Below are 20,631 nucleotides of genomic sequence, written 5' to 3' on the forward strand. Positions count from 1 at the left end.
CTGATTAAACTGATATGCAGCATGCCAATATACTGTGTGAGACTGTGGCTGTATCTGCATATGAATGCTACATACAGAATATAGGCATGTCGCATATCATTTTTTTTTTATCATCAATCGTTTTTTATTGAATTTTTGTGATGCAAAACAGGGGTACAGAAGGAAAAAAGGGGGGGGGATAGGTACATGAATACAGGAGACAACATAATGGCAAACATGTACAAACAGTTCAAAGTCAATCAAACAAGTACATCAAAGAACTTGCAGTGAACCTAAAATAATGGAAGATGGTAAAAAAGGAGAAGAAAAACAGAAGAAAAAGGGAGAAAGAGGCGGCAATGGGCATATTATATATACAGCACTAGAGAGAAGGCCATCTCCGTCTTAGGGAGGGAGGGGGACCTCATCAGCCGAGAGGTCAGGAGAATGCAAGTCTGAGGAAGAGGAGCGTAGTATCAGTGTAGCGGCCCTCACCTTCCGTGATAAACAGATGTCAGGGCATCCAACGGACCAGAGGGGATTTAGCGGAGAAGGAGTATGGGATATACTCAGTCTCCATCAAAAAGTGCAGCTGTATTTTGTGTATAACCTACAATAGGGGAGGTGATGTGGGTTGCTTCCAGTTTTGGGCTAAGGCCGCACATGCAGCGAGGCAGATATGTCCTAAAACATAATGTAAATGGGCACCCACGGATCGAGGGTATACATTCAATAAAGCTATAAGGGGGGAAGGGGACAAATCAAGATTCAAAACTTTATTGATAAGCTCAAATACCTCCACCCAGTACACTTGAATATAGGAACATGTCCAAAAAATATGAAAGAGGTGGCCCACCTCTCCGCAGAGACGCCAACAAAACTTCGAACATGCAGGCCAAATCGTATGCAACCTATCAGGTGTGAGGTATAATCTATGTAGTAACTTGACATGCATTTCGGAGTGATTCAGACATTTAGACATAGTAAAAGACGACAAAAAGATGTGCTGCCATTGGGAATCATGGAGAGTACAGCCAATATCCGCCTCCCACCTGATTTGGGCTCTGGATTTAGAAACGGGGATTAGTGACAGTAATGCTCTATACCAGAAGGAAATTTCCCCCTTAGAAGTAGCAGTAAAAAGTCGGCCTATGGCATGTGCAATAACAGGGGGTGGTGGAGTGAGAGTAAGGTGGAGGCTATTCCACCAGTGCTGGATTTGGTAGTATTGAAGCCTCTCAGAGTTAGGCAAAGAGAAGTGTCCCTGAATATCAGAAAAGGAGGTGAGCACAGACCCATTAAACAAATCTCCCAGGACCCCTATCCCCCTGGAACTCCAGTTTGCCAGATTAAGATTAGGGACTAGGGCGGCCACCGCTCGTAATGATACTAAAGACATATTATGATAAGAGGGGGACATGGACATAGTCAACCTGTCCCAGGCCTGTAGCGTGGCTCGGGTAGAGGGAAGGAGGTTTAAGCCCTGTGGGCGCAGGGATTTGGGCAGCCAGAAGAGATCTTTCATGGGGAAACGGGGACAAGCCGTCTCCTCCAGACACGTCCACCCCGGACGCATATCTCTACAGAATTCCTTAATCTGAGCCAAAAGGCAGGCTTCCTGGTACAGTGAAAGATTAGGCATAGCCAGGCCGCCGGCACTCCTCGGCAGAGACATCCTCGCGCGAGCGAGTTTAGGCGGGTGCGAAGGCCATATATAATTGGTAAGAATTGCAGTGGCCTTATCTAGATATTTCTTTGGGAAGATAAAAGGGATAGTACAGAACAGGAACATTAAATTGGGGAGCAGCGACATTTTAAAAGCGGCCAGACGCCCCAGCCACGAAATTTCATAATTGAGCCATGATTTGGTGAACAGCTGAAGGGAGGACAACAGAGAGGGAAGATTAACCTCAAAAACAGAAGAGGTAGATGGGGGGATGAAAATACCTAAATATCGTATCGAGGATGTTTGCCAATTGTAAGGGTACTTAGCGCGTAAGAGGGTCAAGGAATGGGTGAGATTAATGGGCAAAGCATCGGTCTTAGAGGCGTTTAATTTATATCTAGGCGATTCATCGTGCCCTACAGGCACTCTTCACACCGTCGTTAGGGGCTTCGCCCCGTTAACCTCTGCACGGCTTTGCCGCGGGTGGGGGAGGGGGCAGTTAGCCGGGGTGGTGCGGTTGGGGGTGGGTGGGTGTGAGGGTGCTATGGTTGCAGGGGCGGGTGGGGGTGGTGCTGCAGGTAGGGGAGGGGTGGGGGTGCGGGAGCAGGGGTGCTGTGCGTAGTGGAGGGTCAGGGTGCCATGGGTGGGGAGTTGGGAGCAGGGGTGACGTGGGTTTGGGAGGGCTGTGGGAGAAGCTGGTGTGGGAGTGCCGTGGAGGGGGGGGGGGGTTTCTGGGCGTGGGGGCGTTGTGCCATGGGTGGGGGACAGGTGTGGGGGGCAGTGGTGGTGCGGATGGGGGGTGGAAGGTGGCTGCGGGGGTTCTGAGGGTTGGGGGTGTGGCGTGGGTGGGGGAGGGGGTGCAGGAGCAGGGGTGTGGCGGATGGGAGAGGGGTGGGTGCAGGAGGGGCAGATGCGGTGGTGGTGCGGGTGGAGTGGAGGATGCAGGGGTGTAGCGGGGGGAGAGGTGGGTATGGGGGTGGAGTAGGGGGGTGCCACGGGTGGGGGAGGGGGCGGTTTGCCGGTGTGGTGGGTTTGAGGGTGCCACGGTTGCAGGGGCGGGTGCTACAAGTAGGGGAGGGGTGGGGGTGCGGGAGCAGGGGTGCTGTGCGTAGGAGAGGGGCGGGGGTGCCATGGGTGGGGGGTTGGGAGCAGGGGTGATGTGGGTGTGGGAGAAGCTGGTGTGGGAGTGCCGTGGATGGGGGAGGGGGGGTGCTGGGGGTGGGGGCGTGGTGCCATAGGTGGGGGCTGGAGCAGTGGTGGTGCAGTTGGGTGGTGGGAGGCAGCTGCTGGGGTTCCGAGGGTTGGCGGGGGGTGCGGGTGGGGGAGGGGTGGGTGCAGGAGGGGCAGATGTGGTAATGGTGCGGGTTGGGTGAAGGGTGCAGCGGGGGGGAGAGGTGGGTATGGGGGATGGGTGCTGCAGGTGTGGGAGCTACGGGTGGGGGCGGGAGTGCCGCGGGTGGGAGCGGATGTGGGGGATGCGTTGGGTGCCGTAGGGGGTGGCAGCGGGTGTTGGTGCTGTGGGTGGAGGAGGGGGCAGAGTGTCACGGGTGGTGCGGGTGTTGGTGCTGCGGGTGGGGGAGGGGGTGGAGTGCCACGGGTGGTGGGTGGATGCATGGGTGCCGCGGGTAGGTGGCGCGGGTGTTGGTGCTGCGGGTGGGGGAGAGGGTGGGTATGGGGGAGGGGCAGGGTTGCAGCGGGTGGGGGAGGGGCGGGGGGTGCTGCAGGTGTGGGAGCTACGGGTGGGAGTGCCGCGGGTGGGAGCGGATGTGGGGGATGCGTTGGGTGCCGCAGGGGGGGCAGTGGGTGTTGGTGCTGTGGGTGGGGGAGGGGGCAGAGTGCCACGGGTGTTGGTGCTGTGGGTGGGGGAGGGGGAGTGCCACGGGTGGTGGGTGGATGCGGTGGGTGCCGCGGGTGTTGGTGCTGCGGGTGGGGGAGAGGGTGGGAGTGCCGCGGGTGGGGGGCGAATGCGGTTGGTTGGCGTGGGTGTTGGTGCTACGGGTTGGGGGCGGGAGTTCCGCGGGTGGGTGGCGCGGGTGTTTGTGCTCTGGGTGGGGGAGGGGACGGGAGTGCCGCAGGTGTTGGTGCAGCGGGTGGGGGAGGGGGGGTGCCACGGGTGGTGGGTGGATGCGGTGGCTGCCGCGGGTGTTGGTGCTGCGGGTGGGGGAGGGGGTGGAGTGCCACGGGTGGTGGGTGGATGCGGTGGGTGCCGCAGGTGTTGGTGCTGCGGGTGGGGGAGAGGGTGGGAGTGCCGCGGGTGGGGTGCGAATGCGGTTGGTTGCCGCGGGTGTTGGTGCTACGGGTTGGGGGCGGGAGTTCCGCGTATGGGTGGCGCGGGTGTTTGTGCTCTGGGTGGGGGAGGGGACGGGAGTGCCGCGGGTGGTGCGCGTGTTGGTGCAGCGGGTGGTGGAGGGGGGGGAGTGCCACGGGTGGTGGGTGGATGCGGTGGGTGCCGCGGGTGTTGGTGCTGCGGGTGGGGGAGGGGGTGGAGTGCCACGGGTGGTGGGTGAATGCGGTGGGTGCTGCGGGTAGGTGGCGCGGGTGTTGGTGCTGCGGGTGGGGGAGAGGGTGGGAGTGCAGCGGGTGGGGGGCAAATGCGGTTGGTTACCACGGGTGTTGGTGCTACGGGTTGGGGTCGGGAGTTCAGCCGGTGGGTGGCGCGGGTGTTTGTGCTCTGGGTGGGGGAGGGGACGGGAGTGCCGCGGGTGTTGGTGCAGCGGGTGGGGGAGGGGGGGGGGGGGTGCCACGGGTGGTGGGTGGATGCGGTGGGTGCCGCGGGTGTTGGTGCTGTGGGTGGGGGAGGGGGTGGAGTGCCACGGGTGGTGGGTGCCGCGGGTGTTGGTGCTGCGGGTGGGGGACAGGGTGGGAGTGCCGCGGGTGGGGGGCGAATGCAGTTGGTTACCGCGGGTGTTGGTGCTGTGGGTGGGGGAGGGGGCAGAGTGCCACGGGTGGTGCGGGTGTTGGTGCTGCGGGTGGGGGAGGGGGTGGAGTGCCACAGGTGGTGGGTGGATGCGGTGGGTGCTGCGGGTAGGTGGTGCGGGTGTTGGTGCTGCGGGTGGGGGAGAGGGTAGGTATGGGGGTGGGGCAAGGTTGCAGCGGGTGGGGGAGGGGCGGGGGGTGCTGCAGGTGTGGGAGCTGCGGGTGGGAGTGCCCCGGGTGGGAGCGGATGTGGGGGATGCGTTGGGTGCCGCTGGGGGGGGGGGCAGTGGTTGTTGGTGCTGTGGGTGGGGGAGGGGGCAGAGTGCCACGGGTGGTGCGGGTGTTGGTGCTGTGGGTGGGGGAGTGCCACGGGTGGTGGGTGGATGCGGTGGGTGCCGCGGGTGTTGGTGCTGCGGGTGGGAGAGAGGGTGGGAGTGCCGCGGGTGGGGTGCGAATGCGGTTGGTTGCCGCGGGTGTTGGTGCTACGGGTTGGGTGAGGGGGCGGGAGTTCCGCGGGTGGGTGGCGCGGGTGTTTGTGCTCTGGGTGGGGGAGGGGACGGGAGTGCCGCGGGTGGTGCGCGTGTTGGTGCAGCGGGTGGGGGAGGGGGGGGGGAGTGCCACGGGTGGTGGGGGGATGCGGTGGGTGCAGCGGGTAGGTGGCGCGGGTGTTGGTGCTGCGGGTGGGGGAGAGGGTGGGAGTGCAGCGGGTGGGGGGCGAATGCGGTTGGTTACCGCGGGTGTTGGTGCTACGGGTGGGGGAGGGGGCGGGAGTTCCGCGGGTGGGTTGCGTGGGTGTTTGTGCTCTGGGTGGGGGAGGGGACGGGAGTGCCGCGGGTGGTGGGTGGAGACGGTGGGTGTTTGTGCTACAGGTGGGGTAGGAGGCAGGAGCAGTGGCGCCACAACGTGGGTGCGGGGAGTGCGGCCCGCACCCGGGTGTTACCCTCTGAGGGGTGACACCAAAGTGCCGGCTCCTGTCACAGCGCAGAAGCCAGCACTGCAGATTCAGCAGTGTCCCCCGAACCACAACGTGCCGAAAACGGGGGTCGGGACGCGAAGCCACGCCCCCTTCCGCAAAGCCACGCTCCCTTTCGCCCGCGACCGCAGCGGGTGTTAGAAAAGTGAAGACTCTGGGCGGGAGTGCTGCGGATGTTGGTGCTGCGGGAGGGGGAGGGGACGGGAGTGCAGCGGGAGGGGGGCAGATGCGGGTGGTTGCCGCGGGTGGTTGCCGCGGGAGGGAGGGGGGGGGGGCGAGTCACTGTTCAGCATGTCTCCCTGACTCAGTGGCAGCCGCAAGACTGTGAGGCGGGTAATGTGAGTTCCGCTCACAGTCAGCGGCTGCGGTGTCACCACTCACCAGGGGCAGTACGGGGAGAAGGGAGACAGGGGACTGGGCGGAGATCGGGAGGGGACTGGGCGGAGAGAGGGAGGGGACTGTTCCTGGCCAGATCTGTGCCTGTGACTCCGCCCAGCGTTACGGCCAGCACAGAGTCACAGACTTGGGCAAATATATAGGAGATAGGATGCTGCAGAGTACATATCTAAAGTATTGTGTAGATGAGGGAGTGTAGTGTAAGGGTCAGTTACAAATAAAAGAACATCGTCCGCGAACAGACAGAGCTTGTGAAGAGAGGAGCCTAGTCGCAGTCCAGGGAACTGCGGGTCCGCTCGGAGCTTAGCTGCCAAAGGCTCAATGGCCAGGACAAAAATGAGAGGCGAGAGAGGACAGCCCTGGCGGGTGCCATTGGAAATTGGAAAAGAGGAGGATAAAAAACCATTACTGAAGACCCGGGCCGACGGGGAGCTATACAAGGCTAATATCGAAGAAAGGATGCAATCGCGTAGGCCAAATTTTAATAGAACGTCTCGCATGTAAGACCAGTTTAAGCAGTCAAAGGCCTTTTCTGCGTCCAAAGACAGCAGAAGGAGACCGTGCTTAGGGGACAGGGAATCTACAAGGTTAAAAACCCTGCGTGTATTAACAGACGCTTGTCTTCCCGGGATAAAGCCGACCTGATCCGGATGTATCAGGGAGGGGAGTAGGACATTCAAACGAGAGGCTATTAATTTAGCATATATTTTAATGTCCCCGTTCAATAGCGCAATGGGACGATAATTTTGATAAGAGGTCAAATCTTTGCCTGGTTTGGGGATCGTGACAATACGCGCCTCGAGCATCTCCTCAGGGAGGGTACCTTGAGAGGTAACGTCATTGTAAACTGTCACTAGAGAGGGAGCTAGGAGGTCTTGGAGCGAAACATAGAAGTCATTAATAAAGCCATCGGGGCCCAGCGCTTTACCCCGAGGTAGGGACTTGATCACCTGCAGGATTTCCGATAAGGACCAAGGGGCATTCAGTAATGCTAATTGATCATCTGAAATAGTTGGGAGGCTTATATCAGCTAAGAAGGGGTTGATAGAAGAGGGAGTGGGCTGAGGAGTAGAGGGATCAGTCGAGAGATTATAAAGTTGGGAGTAGAAGTTGGCAAACTGATTCGATATCTCCCTCAGGTTAGAAATGTTGGTGTCTGCAGGGGACACAATAAGCCTGATTCTATTCCGAGCGTGCTGCGCTCTGAGCTTGCGGGCAAGCATTTTCCCCGGCCTGTTCCCCGCTAGATAAAATTTCTGACGCATCCTATTTAGTGAGGCCTGGGTGCGCGCCATAAGTAATTTCTGAAGTTGGGACCTAGTGTCGGCTAGCTCCCTCTGTAGGGTTTTCGTAGGCCTAGATTGATTTTTGTCCTCTAAGTCCTTCAACTTAAGCTCCAAATCGGCCTGGCGTTGTCGATTAAGTTTTTTAAGCTGCGCTCCTGCCTGAATTGCTGCCTCCCTGATAACGGCCTTAAGTTTGCACCAAAAGTTCAGGGTGGACGTGTCCGAAGGGGAATTAAATTCCATATAGGACGAGATATTGTCAACTATGATTTTTTTTGAGACTGGATTAGACAGCAAGTGAGGAGAGAGTCTCTAAGGGTGGGGGGAAGAATGCTGGCTAGCAACATCCCATTTAAGAGTCAGCGGGGTGTGGTCTGACCAAGTTATAGGGGGAATGTCCATGGATCTGGCAAACTGAAGGGTCCATTTATCCGAAAACATAAAATCAATACGGGAGTAAGAATTGTGGACGGGGGAATAGTAAGTGTACTCCCGCCCTGTGGGGTTTTGCACTCGCCAAATATCACAGAGGTCAAATTCAGCTAAGAGATTACGAAAGGCTGAGGAGGCGGCGTTGGGGGAGGCTGAAGAGGAGGGAGAGGGCCTGGGAGACCTGTCCAATTTAGGGTCAAGGACTAAATTAAAATCCCCCGTGAGAAGAAGGGAGCCCTTACGAATCTTCTGAATGGCCACACACAATTTACGGATAAAAGCGACTTGGTTTGAATTCGGGGCATAAGCTGAGACTAGAGTAACCAGCCTATCGTTTAAAAGGCCGCTCAGTATGAGATACCGGCCATTTTTATCGGCTATCTGAGAATGCAAAGTAAAGGAGATGGAATTCCTAAACATTATGGCCACACCGTTCCTCTTAAAGGGGCCATTAGCAAAATAACCCAAAGGGACTCTGCGGTCTTTAAAAATAGGGGGCGCTGCAGATGAAAAGTGTGTCTCCTGCAACGTGACAATATCCGCTTTATACCTAGCAAAATAACCCAAAGCCAGCCTTCTCTTATTAGGGGAATTCAGCCCCTTGACATTCATGGATAGAACCTGAACCATCGGGGCAAACTAATGGATGTTGTGGGCAGTGAATGACCTTGACACATACACAGATAAACTTGTCTCAAACAGTGAATACCTACATCATAATATAGGGGGTGGGGAGGAAAAGGAAGGACAATGGGAGGGAAAAGGAAAGGAACAAACCAAAACGACCCAGTACATCGGGTCGGCATAACTACTGCAAGGAAAACAAAAAAATGCAGTAGTGTATTACCAGGGGGGAACATGTGGCCTAGCGCCACCACCCTTGAACCTGAACAGGAAGAGAGGGAAAAAAAATAGAAAGCAGGAACAAATATGCCTACCAACAGTACAAATTAGAACAGAAAACAGATACATATAGTCTAAGATATAAACAAGGAGATGGGACTCCATTAGCACAACTACGAGCAGGACAACTCACGTGACCTCAACATGGAGAATGACTGAGTCCCTTCTATGACAGCGGTAAAGGACAAAGTTCAAAGTGAAAGCCAAAGCTGAAGGAGTCGACATCAGGCTGTGGACCATTCCGATTGAAGAGTTGGCTGCTTCTTGGATCCAGGAGGCAGCGTGACAGAGATATCCCACTCCGCCAGCAATTTGACTCCAGCCTCCAATGAAGTCACTGTGTAGAACTTGTTTTCATACGAGATGACGAGCTTCACCGGAAAATCCCATCTATAAGTGATGTCTTGATCGCGAAGTGCCAAAGTTATAGGAAGGAATGATCGTCGTTTGGCCAAAGTCAGGGCAGAGAAATCCGGAAAAAGTTGTAATCCGCCAAGCACATTCGATTCGGAGTCACGCGCCTCCCTAGCTGCTTTCAGGATGCGTTCTTTAGTTGTGAAAAAATGCACTCTCATGAGCGTATCTCTCGGGAGTGAGGGAGCAACAGAGCGTGGTTTAGGCAGTCTATGAATCCTGTCTATAAGCAGCTCTCTGGTGTCGGCTCCAGGCAGAAGTTTCCGGAACTACGCGGTAGCATAATCCTCCAACTCGGAATTCCGCACTGAGTCTGGAATGCCTCGGATCTTTATATTATTGCGCCGGGATCTGTCCTCTATATCTGCCATCTTGAGTTTAAACGCCTCAAGGTCATTTTGCTGCTGATCGTGGGCCGCTATAAGGTCATTATGGGACGAGACCAGTTCCTCTACTTTCCGTTCTAAATGGTCCGTACGGTCTCCTATAGCGTGCAGCTCCGTCTTAACCTCCCGAACAGCGGCCGTGAGATCTTGAGTCAACTCAGACTTGAACGCTGAAAGGGCCTGGTACAGAGTTTTGACCGTGAGAGGGGCATCAGAGTCAGGATCAAACCCCGGCATAGAAGCAGGGCTGCAGGGGGTATCCTGTGCAGAAGCGGCACTCGGGGACTTCCATATAGAAGAGGCAGTAGGGGCCGCTTTCTGAGGTGGAAAAGATATTCTGGGAGGCAGCACCCCTTTAACCTTTTTCGGAGGCATTCTAATGGAATGAGATTCCGTAGGCAGGATGACGATGATAAAGGAGCGCAGGATCTCGTAGAATATATGACGGAGAGTTAGGTAAGCATAAAGAACAAGGGTGGTGGCGGACAAGCGGTCTGAACTACATCAGAAGATCGGTGTCACACAGGGCCAGGCAGAGGATCATCTACAGCCTGCAGCACCCAGTCGGTAGGCTCCCAGCCGGGAGAGAGGGGTGAGAGGTCAGACACACAGCCAGGATCCAGCAGCACTGCACCCGAGGTGATAGGAGACAAGGCTGCACCAATAAGGCAAGGCTTCCCTCCAGGGACTCCCCAGTAGCAGAGTGCAGGGGCCAGCAGGCAAGAGAGGGTCCAGTAGATGATGTTGGCCACCCAGGAGTGCAGGCAGGCCGGAGAAAGGCCAGCTCCGGGTTTCCACTCCAATAGGGCACTTCCGGCGGGGAGGAGGCACAATTCTAGGCCGCGGCTCCCGGTTCTCATGTAGGCCAAGGTCGGCCGGAGCATCCAGGAAGGCAGCAGGCCCCTCCGCTACTCCACGGGAGCGCGTCTAGGTGATCCGGGGTGGATACGGGTGCAGCCGGCACCCGCCGGAGCGGGACAGAGCAGCCGAAGAGGAGGTCGGGTGAAAGAAGATGGCCGCCGGGAGGAGAGGGGCAGACGGAGACACGCCGTAGCCGCGGCTCAGGAGGGCAGATGAGGGTCTCACCGCCGGTCCCGGAGCCTTAGAGCAGGTGAGAGACAGCTGGGGAACCTCGTCAGGGGCAGGAGGGAGCCACCGCAGATCCCGGTCCGGCTCCAGCACTTTCTCGGAGCTCACGGCCGGGGAGGCGACAAACTCAAGGCCCCGGTCTCAGCACGGATGGTAGGCCTCAGTCGGAAACAGTCACAGGGGGCCTCCCCGGGACCCACACGCCAAGCAGGGCCACGGGTGGGACAGCGCAGGGTAAGATAAGCCGCAGGGGCCAATTATTTAATATAAAACAGGCCTCTGGCAACAAGAGCTCAATAGTGCACGTCCACACAGAGCCAGATCCAGGCCACGCCCCCGTCGCATATCATTTTAATCAGCAGAAGCTGATGATGCCCCTAGACATATCAAATGCCCTAGGCCAGTGTAGACCTGTGCTCCTGCTGGGTTACCTGCAAATCATGCACTGTGTGGGCTCCCGAGAACCGAGTTTGAGAACCCCTGCCCTAGGCAATTGCCTAGTTTGCCTATGCCTATGGCCGGCTCTGATCGCAGCGGATGAGTAAGTCCTGGGCTGCGCAGAGACTGCACAAGATCTGTTTGTACAGCTCTCCTGCACATGCGTTCACACACTTGCACAGCTAAAATACACTCCCCTTGTAGGTGGCAACTATCTGATCGCAGGGCTGCAAAAATCGCCTGCTAGCGATCAGGTCTGAATTAGCCCCTATATTAGAATATTGAGTGTCACCAATTAATGGTTAGAACTATTGAATACGGCTGAGAAGAAAAGGAATATATTTCCTAAACAGCTAATGATTTCATGCTAATTACGAATCTGTAATAAAGGGAATATCATACAGAGGTGTATGAAGAATTTACCTGAATGGAAATAATATAATCCCCATTGACACTGATATACCGTACCAGTATGACATTTGTGTCTTATACTATTAAGAACCAAAGTGTGGGAATGTATAAATAATCCTTTACAACATGAACATTACTTATAAAGAAATCACACACTCCGTGTAGCATTACAATAAGACATTACACTATAAGGATAAAGATTTAGTAGGAAGGGATCAGTACTAAATGCCGCCGGCCGGAATACCGGCGGTCGAAATACCGACGCCGGAATCCCGACCACACAATCCCGACAGGGGTGGCTTCGCTCTCCACTCTGCGGGCCGGTGCCTCGCTACGCTCGGCACACTATTATATTCTCCCTCTATGGGTGTCGTGGACATCCACGGAGGGAGAATATGTCGGGGTTGTGGCGGTCGGGCTTGTGGCGGTCGGGATTCCGGCGTCGGTATTTCGACCGCCGGGTTTCCGGCCGGCGGCATCTTGACCGCATCCCAGTAGGAACACAGTGTCATAAGAACGGATATTTTGTTGCAACCTGTGAAGGCTACAGGGCCTGATTCAGACCTAATCCCTGTTGTGCAAATTCGGAAGACGGACGATTATTGATCGACTGCGCATGCGTACGGATCATAGTGCGAATGCGCAAGTCCAAACTGCGAAAAAATCCACTGACTTTTTTGATCGCTAGGCGTACACAAGTTGATTGACAGGAAGCGGTGTTTGAGGGTGGTAACTGGCAGTTTTCTGGGAGTGCCCAAACGTTTTCAGTGAGGGTGTGTGATGTCAGCTCCGGACCCAATCAGCCTGATTCTATAGCACTGTAGGAGTAGGTCCTGGGCTACGCACAGACTGCACAGACTGGCAAAATCATTTGATGGTGAGTTTCGAACGGATTTGCAGCTGACCGCTGAACACAGAGATTTTCGCAAAGCGTACGCAGACTTGCATGTGGCGGGTTTTCTCTCTGTCTGGGTGGCAGCTATATGCAAATCTCTGCAAATTCGCAGAGGAGCGATCAGGTCTGAATTACCCCCAATGTGTAGGATGATACAACTGCAACAACATTAAGCACAGAGTGTACAGGCAATCTAGCCTTTTATTAGGATATAAGGTTCACAGAAAGAACATCAGCCGGAGATTTTAATAGTCTTATTATCACATTCTTTTTTACTATCTCACCATTTTTCTGAAATACGTTTAATGCAAACCAATAAAAATAAGTAATTTTAACACTTTATTTGGTTCCAGACGTGTGCATCCTGAAAGATGTCTCTCTTACTCTTCTTTTCTTTTGTTTGAACCTGCTTTCCCTCCACTGCCGTTTTGGCAAGAGCGGCCACAATGGGGAGAGCAGTCTCAGACACAGCACACAGCACACCACTGGGGCTGACTGCGGCAAGTAGATGCCAATCCAACAGTCACCTCAGCAGCGCTGCTCAATTTCCTGCTCCTCACCTCCACCCAGCAACCCCCCCCCCCCCCCCCCCCCCCGTGTTGTGTTACGTGTGTATTAGTGTGAACCAGGGCCGGTGCATCTGGCGCCCCGGACGGCATTAGGGGACCTCTCCACGAAGGGAAACTAGACGCGTACGCGTCTAGTTTCCCTTCCCAGCGGCCAGCGGCTGCAGGGGGGCAGCGGGCAGCGGGGGGCACACTGCAGTAGCGGATCTTGCCCCGGTGCGGCGCCCTCCAAATGGCGGCGCTCCGGGCAAAAGTACTGCTTGCCCGTGGCAAGATCCGCTACTGGTGTGAGCTGCCTGTAACCATCCAGTCTCCAAGGTCCCACCCTAGGCAGTGAGTACTACAATTACCAGTCTCCCCTTCCACGCTGTGTGAGCTGCTTTACCCAGCTTCCTGCTCCCCTGCCTCCAGCTCGCAGTATGCACTCCTGTAGCCAGCCCCCAACCCCCCTCCATAGTGTATACCCCTGTTGCCAGGCTCCAGACACCCCACATAGTGTGCACCACTGTAGCCAGCCCCAAATGCCCCCATAGTGTGTACCCATGTTGCCAGGGTCCACCCCCCCCCATAGTGTGCAACACTGTAACCAGCCCTCAGACCCCCCTCATAGTGTGTACCCATTTAGCCAGCCTCCAGCTACCTCCCTTAATGTGCACCCCTGTAGCCAGTCCCCAGCCACCCTGCCATAGCTAGCCCACAAACCCCCCTCCCCGAAATGTACACCCCTGTTGCCAGCCTCCAAACCCCTCTCCCTGTAGTGCGTACCCTGCCCTGTGGTCAGGATGTCACATTGCACAGCAACGTTTTTATTGACACACTTGCTGCTGGCCTTCTCCCGCTCTGACTAGGTATAGTGCAATGTGGATATGTTACAGCTCTCTCTCTCTTTCTCTCTCTCTCTCCCGTTTCCTCTATTCCTTTCCTCCTGTCTGACTCTGCCATCACCCTCTATTCCTCCTCTTTTTCCCGTCTCCCCTTATTCTTTCTCTCTCTTTCCCCTATTCTTCCCCTTTTCCTCCTCTCTCCTGCTGTTCCTCCACTCTCACTACCTCACATCTCCCCCTGTTCTTCCTCTCTCTCCCTCCTACTCCCTCTATCCCGTCTCCCCATATTCCTCCTCTCTCTCCCTCCTACTCCCCCTATCCCGTCTCCCCCTATTCCTCCTCTCGCTCTCTGCCATCTCCCTCTATTCCTCCTCTCGCTCTCTGCCATCTCCCTCTATTCCTTCTTCTGCTGTCTGCCATCTCCCTCTATTCTTACTCTCTCTCTCTGCACCTATTCCTCCTCTCTCCCATCTCTCACTATTCCTCCTCTCTCTCATCTACCACTATTCCTCCTCTTTCTCCCGTCTCCCCTTATTCTTTCTCTCTCCTATCTCCCCCTATTCCTCCTCTCTCCTATTTCCCCTATTCTTCCCCTTTTTCTCCTCTCTCATGTCCCCTGCTGTTCCTTCACTCTCACTCTCTCCCATCTCCCCGTTTCTTCTCTCTCCCTCCTACTCCCTCTCCCTTCTCCCCCTATTCCTCCTCTCGCTCTCTGCTATCTCCCTCTATTCCTTCTTCCACTCTCTGTCATTTCCCTCTATTCTTACTCTCTCTCTGCACCTATTTCTCCTCTCTCCATACCCCCCTCTCTGCCATCTCTCACTATTCCTCCTCTCTCTCATCTCCCACTATTCCTCCTCTCTCTCATCTCCCACTATTCCTTGTCTCTTTTCCTATTTCTCCTCTCTCCATATTCCTCATTTCACCCTCCTGTTTGCCCCTATTCCTCATCTTTCTCTCTCTCTCTCTCTCTCTCTCTCTCTCTCTCTCTCTCTCACACACACACACACTCTCTCTCTCTCTCTCTCTCTCTCTCACACACACACACACACACACACACTCTCTCTCTCTCTCCCCCCCCATCTCCCTCTATTCCTCTCTCTCCTGTCTCCCCCTATTCCTCCTCTATCCCTGTTTCTCCTCTCTTTCTCCAATCTCTCCATGTTCCTTCTTTCTCATGCCCCCCCTCCCCCCCACCCTATTCCTTCTCTCTCTCAGGCCCCCTTCAGCACCCAGAGTCCCTAATTTGGAGGGGGGCGCTCAGCAGAGTGTGAACAGAACATATTTTTATTATCAAACATCCTATTTTGCCCAAAAAAGACATAGCAAGCTGTACACAATTTAGGAATGTGGAGTAGGGGGTCACATAAACACTAACCCCTACTGGTTACACTAGTAACGGAGTATCGACTGAAATAAGTGAGTAGAGGGATAACAGAACTGACAATATGAAACTTGGAAAGTAATGGGAATAATTGAATCACTTGGGGCGGGATGTAACAAAGTCTGAGTACAGCGGCCGTGTGGTATACCGGCTTAACGCTGGCGTTTTTTTAAAGGGGCAATCATTTACAAGGCATGGTTAAGCCTGGTTAATGATTGCCCCTTTAATAAAACATCAAAGTTCAGCCAGCATCCTGTATGGACGCTGAACTCGAACTTAGTATATCCTGCCCTTGGAATGACGTGATGTGGGAAGGAAATTTGTTAAGTGTATTAAAGCCTGGGTGGATTGAATCCAGGCTGAACTGATTGGGATGGGGCTGTATAACAGGAAGATTTAACATTCTAGGAGAATTGCTACTCTCCGATTTAGAAGTAATGCCGGGTACACATTGGACGATTTCCCTGGAGCCTGATTGGCGGTACACACTACACGAATGAATGAACAACTGAACGATATATCGTTCCGTCCTTCGTTAGCATACACTAGGTCTTACGTGACTGCGGCAGAGCGCAAATCACACATACTGACTAGGTGATGTGGACGATTTGTTGTTAAGAAACCGCAAATCGACCCGGAATCACTCCAGTGTGTACCCGGCTTAAGAAGACAGCACACATAAAAGATTGGACTCGATAACATCACACTGGTGTTCCACAGTTCCACTATAGGGAATTACCCAGTTTATTATCTTGAGTCATTTTACAACGGCTAAAACAATTACTGCGCTATTCGCTGAGCATTTTTCTGGCAGCTTTGAGGCTCTGCAGGCAGAGGAAAGAGATGTGACATTGCTCTGTCTGCTGGGTAATTGCCACGGCATCTGGTCTTTAGGTCGACTGCACTTAGGTTGACACTCATTAGGTCAACCGATATTGGTCGACATGCATTAGGTCGATTTGGTCTATAGGTTGACATTGTCACTAGGCCGACATGTACAAGGTCGACATAGAGAAAGGTCGACATTAGTTTTTCACATTTTTTTTTATTTTTGAACTTTTTCATACTTTACGATCCACGCGGACCATGATTGAGAATAGCAACCTGTACCGAGCGCAGCGGTAGCGGAGTGAGGCACCATGCCGCCATGCGAGGGGACACGGTACACTAATTGGGGTTCCCGGTCACTTTACGAAAAAACGACACCCCAAAAAATGAAAACTCATGTCTACCGTTTTCCATGTCGACCAATGATCCACACCCAATTGCCACATGTCTATTTTATGTTCATTTTCGTTAATGAGCTGAACGCACTGTGGCAAGTTTGCTGGGTAAGAAGGTGGCAAATTAGGGTTAAATTGGTCTGTGGGAGATAGCTGGCAGGCAGGGAGCTACTCGGCAGGTGCAAAAGCATCACCACCGTGCGATGCTTTCGCACCCGTGGGGGGGAGGGGGGGGGAGGGGGGCAGGGCCTGACATGCAGACGGACTAGCCCTGTGCTGGGAGTCTGAGAATCATGTCTGCATGTCTGAGAATCTGCTTGTAGATGTGCTAAATTTAGCACATCTGCCATCAGATTTGAATCACTCCCTTTGTTTCAGGAAAAAAGATATCTGCTTTTCTTTATTGTCCACTAGGGGGCACAGGAGCATTACGCTGGGTACAGGCTGGATGGGACTGAGGGCCTGATTCATACCTGATGGCAAAAGCACACTCTTCCTCTAATGGACAAAAGCATGTGCACTGCAGGTGGGGCAGATATAACATGTGCAGAGAGAGTTAGATTTGGATGGGTTATATTGTTTCTGTGCAGGGTAAATAGGAGTTGCTTTACACATGGTTTTGTCCATTAGAGAAAAAGTTTGCTGTTGTGATCAGGTCTGAATTAGACCCTAAGTTTGGACACCAAAGGGTTACATTTTTGTACCCAGCAGTCCTCCTGTCCTCTATACTTCGCCTCCTTGCCTCAGTCTGCCACCTCTACAGAGAAGGATAGCCCCGGGTTACTTCTATGAGCGCCGATGCAAGCGTCCAATGCGCCAATACAGCCACTCCATCACCTGGCACCGGCGACTGGGTTGGCGACTTATGCCACGGGACTCCATACCTGCACTCACCTCGAGAAGCCCGCAGCTGCGTCCTTGTTCAGGAGCCGTGATGCTCCGGTTTCCCACCCTGCTTGTGGGAGACGGAGGGGCGTGGGTGCAGTGGCAGCACCGGGTCTGTGCTTGTCCACTAGCCCACCAGGGCATACGCAACAGGCTCAAGTGCGGGGTCCTTGGGGGTTTAGCACCTAAGGGGGTGGTAGGCATAGCCTCTCCTTTGCCCCTGAAGCTTGTTTTTACTGCCTGCTTCAGGGTAACTTCTTCCTCATAATGCTGGGCAGCCATTTTAAGCACATTGTTGCATCAGCTTTGCCCAGAGAGGGAGGCTTGGGCTGTGTCTCCCCTCACGGTACCAGGCTCCATTCAGGAGATCAAAGCCTACCCGATGTCCAGCTCCCAAGCAGACAGACAAGCCAGCTGTTGACAGCGTGGGCCTTCTCCTGCAGGACACCAGGGTGGGAGGCCGTCTTCTGTCTTTTGCACCTCAGTTGGCAGAGACCACAATGGGCGCTTTGGTCAGAGATGTTATCTCTCAGGGATACGCTCTTGCATTTCGAAAGCATCCACCTCAGCAGTTTTTCACCACAGGTCTTCCAGGAGATCCAGGAAAGGCAGAAGCACTAACGGAGTCAGTAATCTCCCTTCTAGCCTCCAATGTAATTATCCTGGTTCCCTCATCTAAAAGGGGTCAGGGTTTCTATACCACCCTTTTTCTGGTACAGAAGTCAGATGGCTCGTACCATCCTATTCTTAATTTCAAGTTGTTCAACAAGTATCTTCTGATCCCCAGGTTTCATATGGAGCCTCTGTGTTCCATCAATCTGGCCCCAAATCCGGAAGACTTCATGGCATCCCTGGACATTCGAGATGCTTAGCTACACATACCTATTCGGCCCAACCACCAATGCTTCCTCAGATTTGTCATTCAGTCAGACCACTATCAATTTCGGTTTGTCAATGGCTCTGAGATTGTTTACAAAAATTATTGCGGTCATGACAGCTCACCTGCGTCACAGGGGTGTCAGAATATTGCCTTATTTGGATGACCGTCTTCTGATGACAAAGTCGCCGGAAGTTTTGGAACACCACATTCAGGTGACGGTAGATTTCCTACAATCTCACAGTTGGAGGAAATGTTGCACTTGGGGGCCCTGCTAGATTTTCGCTCTCAGCAAGTCTTCCTCCCACAGGAGAGGATTTTGGACCTGCAGTCCAAAGTTCGAGCCTTTTAACGACATCGCAGGGTGTCCATTCATGCATGCATAAGGATTCTAGGTTCAGTGGTGGCCACATTCAACATGGTGGAGTTTGCTCAATTTCACTCCGGCCCTCTACAACTGCAGGTTATGGCCGAGTGGAACGGTCGTATCTACACCTCAATCTCAGACAATTGTCCTCTTCAGAGAGGTTTGTCATTCTCTCATGTGGTGGCTACTCTGGGTAAACCTCAATCAGGGTCGTCCCTTCTGGTTTCCAGAGTGAATTCTGATCACCACCGAAGTCAATACACTGGTTAGTTCTGGACAGCCATCCAGGGCCGGATTAAGCCTTGGGGTTTGCCTGGGGCACTTAACAGGGGGGCCCTGATGGAAGGCGGGGGATGTAGATTAAATTGTGCATACCTCCCAACATGTCCCATTCCAGGAGGGACAAAATGCTCTCTAGCTGGACTTCCCACTTAGTTAATATATGATTGCAATCACCTGTGTTTAACAATTTAATTGATAAGAAAGGTACTTCAACACAGGTGATTGCAATCATAAATTATGAAGGAAGTCCAGGTAGAAAGCATTTTGTGCATCATGGAATGGGTCATGGTGGGAGGTATAGATTGTGCATGTTAAATTTAAACCAATAGTGTATATTAGTTTTAACTAGTTTAATAATGCCTGGTAATGTTTCTAGCTCCACCTAATTGAAAGACAACTATTTTATAAAATGTTCTTGTAGTGGAACAAAGACAACTTAACCTTACAATACACAGAGAAAAATAAAATTATTTATCTTGTCACATGCAAGAATAGCAGCAGCCTCTGTACTACCTACACACTGGGTCAGGACTCAGGAGGACTCCCTGTGTGTGTCTTTATCTCTAGACCCAAATGGTTTAGTTGCATTACAGTTTACACAGGACTTAGACATCGAGGTGGGGAGGAGGGGAAGCTGGAATCCCTGTGTCACTTACATCTCTCTCCACCCTCCTGTCTCTCCTCTGGTCAAAAAGCTCTGTCCTGAAAGCTCATGAAACCTGATACTCCTGTGTCTCTGCCTGCACTGCATACTGTCCTGCTCGCATTCTGGCTGCTGGTTCTGCTGCTTCTTAAGAGGGAAAGCTAGTGATGTCAGTGTGCCCTGGCCGGGGGGCTCCCTGCCAAAGGGGGCCCTGGGGTACAGTATGCCCTGCATCCCCCTTTAATCTGGCCATGCAGCCATCAATGTCTATCCTCCAATCAAAAGTACAATCTGACAATGTGACGGCCATAAACTATCAAGGAGGCACACCGCTGTCACGGAGCCATGAGAGAGTTGAGAAACATTTTCCAGTGGGCGGAGTGTCATCTACTGGGAAGCAGACTTCCTAAGCAGAACGTACTTTCGGGCGAAGGGGCCCTGCATGTTTCAGCTGCTAGTCAGACGTTGGGGCCTTCTGGATATAGATATGACAGTGGCGCACACAGGGGGGGTTTCCGAGTACCTGGAAACCCCCCCTGATGACCCAAAAAAATGTTTTGAGACGGAGACACAGCTGTCTCCGTCTCAACAAAAGCAAAAGCCGCGACCGCGATCGCGGACGGAGCTGCAGCAAGAGCAGAGAGCTATGCAGCTCTCTGCTTAGAGAATGTCCCGGGTACCGGGGGAGCTGCTGGCTGCGTATGCTCAGCCACAGCAGCTCCCTCCGTCCTCACTCTGCCTCACGCTGCCGTGGCCGCCCGTCTGTATGTAAGTTTGAAATCATTGTTTAAGTGTGTTTTTGTATGATATGAATGCATGTATGTATGTATGTATGTATGTATGTGGGTTTGTGTGTGTGCTTGTATGTACAGTATGTATGTATGTATGTATGTATGTGTGTTTACATGTGTGAGTGTATGTATGTGTGTTTACATGTGTGAGTTTGTGAATATATATATATATATATATATATATATAAATGTGAGATATATATATATATATATATATATATGTGTATAAAACCGGTAATCCTCCTCGGGTCCTGTGATAGGACCTCTATTGAAGAAAAATAGGCGGCACTCCAGGGACTTAAATAAAGTCAAACTGTATTCAAAAAATAAACGTTTCAAGGCTCTACGGCCTTTTCATCTGGTTATGCATTATAGGTGAGATCAATAAACAAAATACCTCTGTTTTTTTTCACCTCACCTATAATGCATAACCTGAAGGAAAGGCTGTAGAGCCTTGAAACGTTGTTTTTTGATCCATGAAATTATTATTTTTGAATACAGTTTGACTTTATTTAAGTCCTTGGAGTGCCGCCTATTTTTCTTCAATAGAGGTCCTATCACAGGACCCAAGGAGGATTACCAGATATATTAATTTCAGGAGGCCA

The sequence above is a fragment of the Pseudophryne corroboree genome, chromosome 9 (assembly GCF_028390025.1).
Source record: "Pseudophryne corroboree isolate aPseCor3 chromosome 9, aPseCor3.hap2, whole genome shotgun sequence".
Classification (NCBI taxonomy): Eukaryota; Metazoa; Chordata; class Amphibia; order Anura; family Myobatrachidae; genus Pseudophryne; species Pseudophryne corroboree.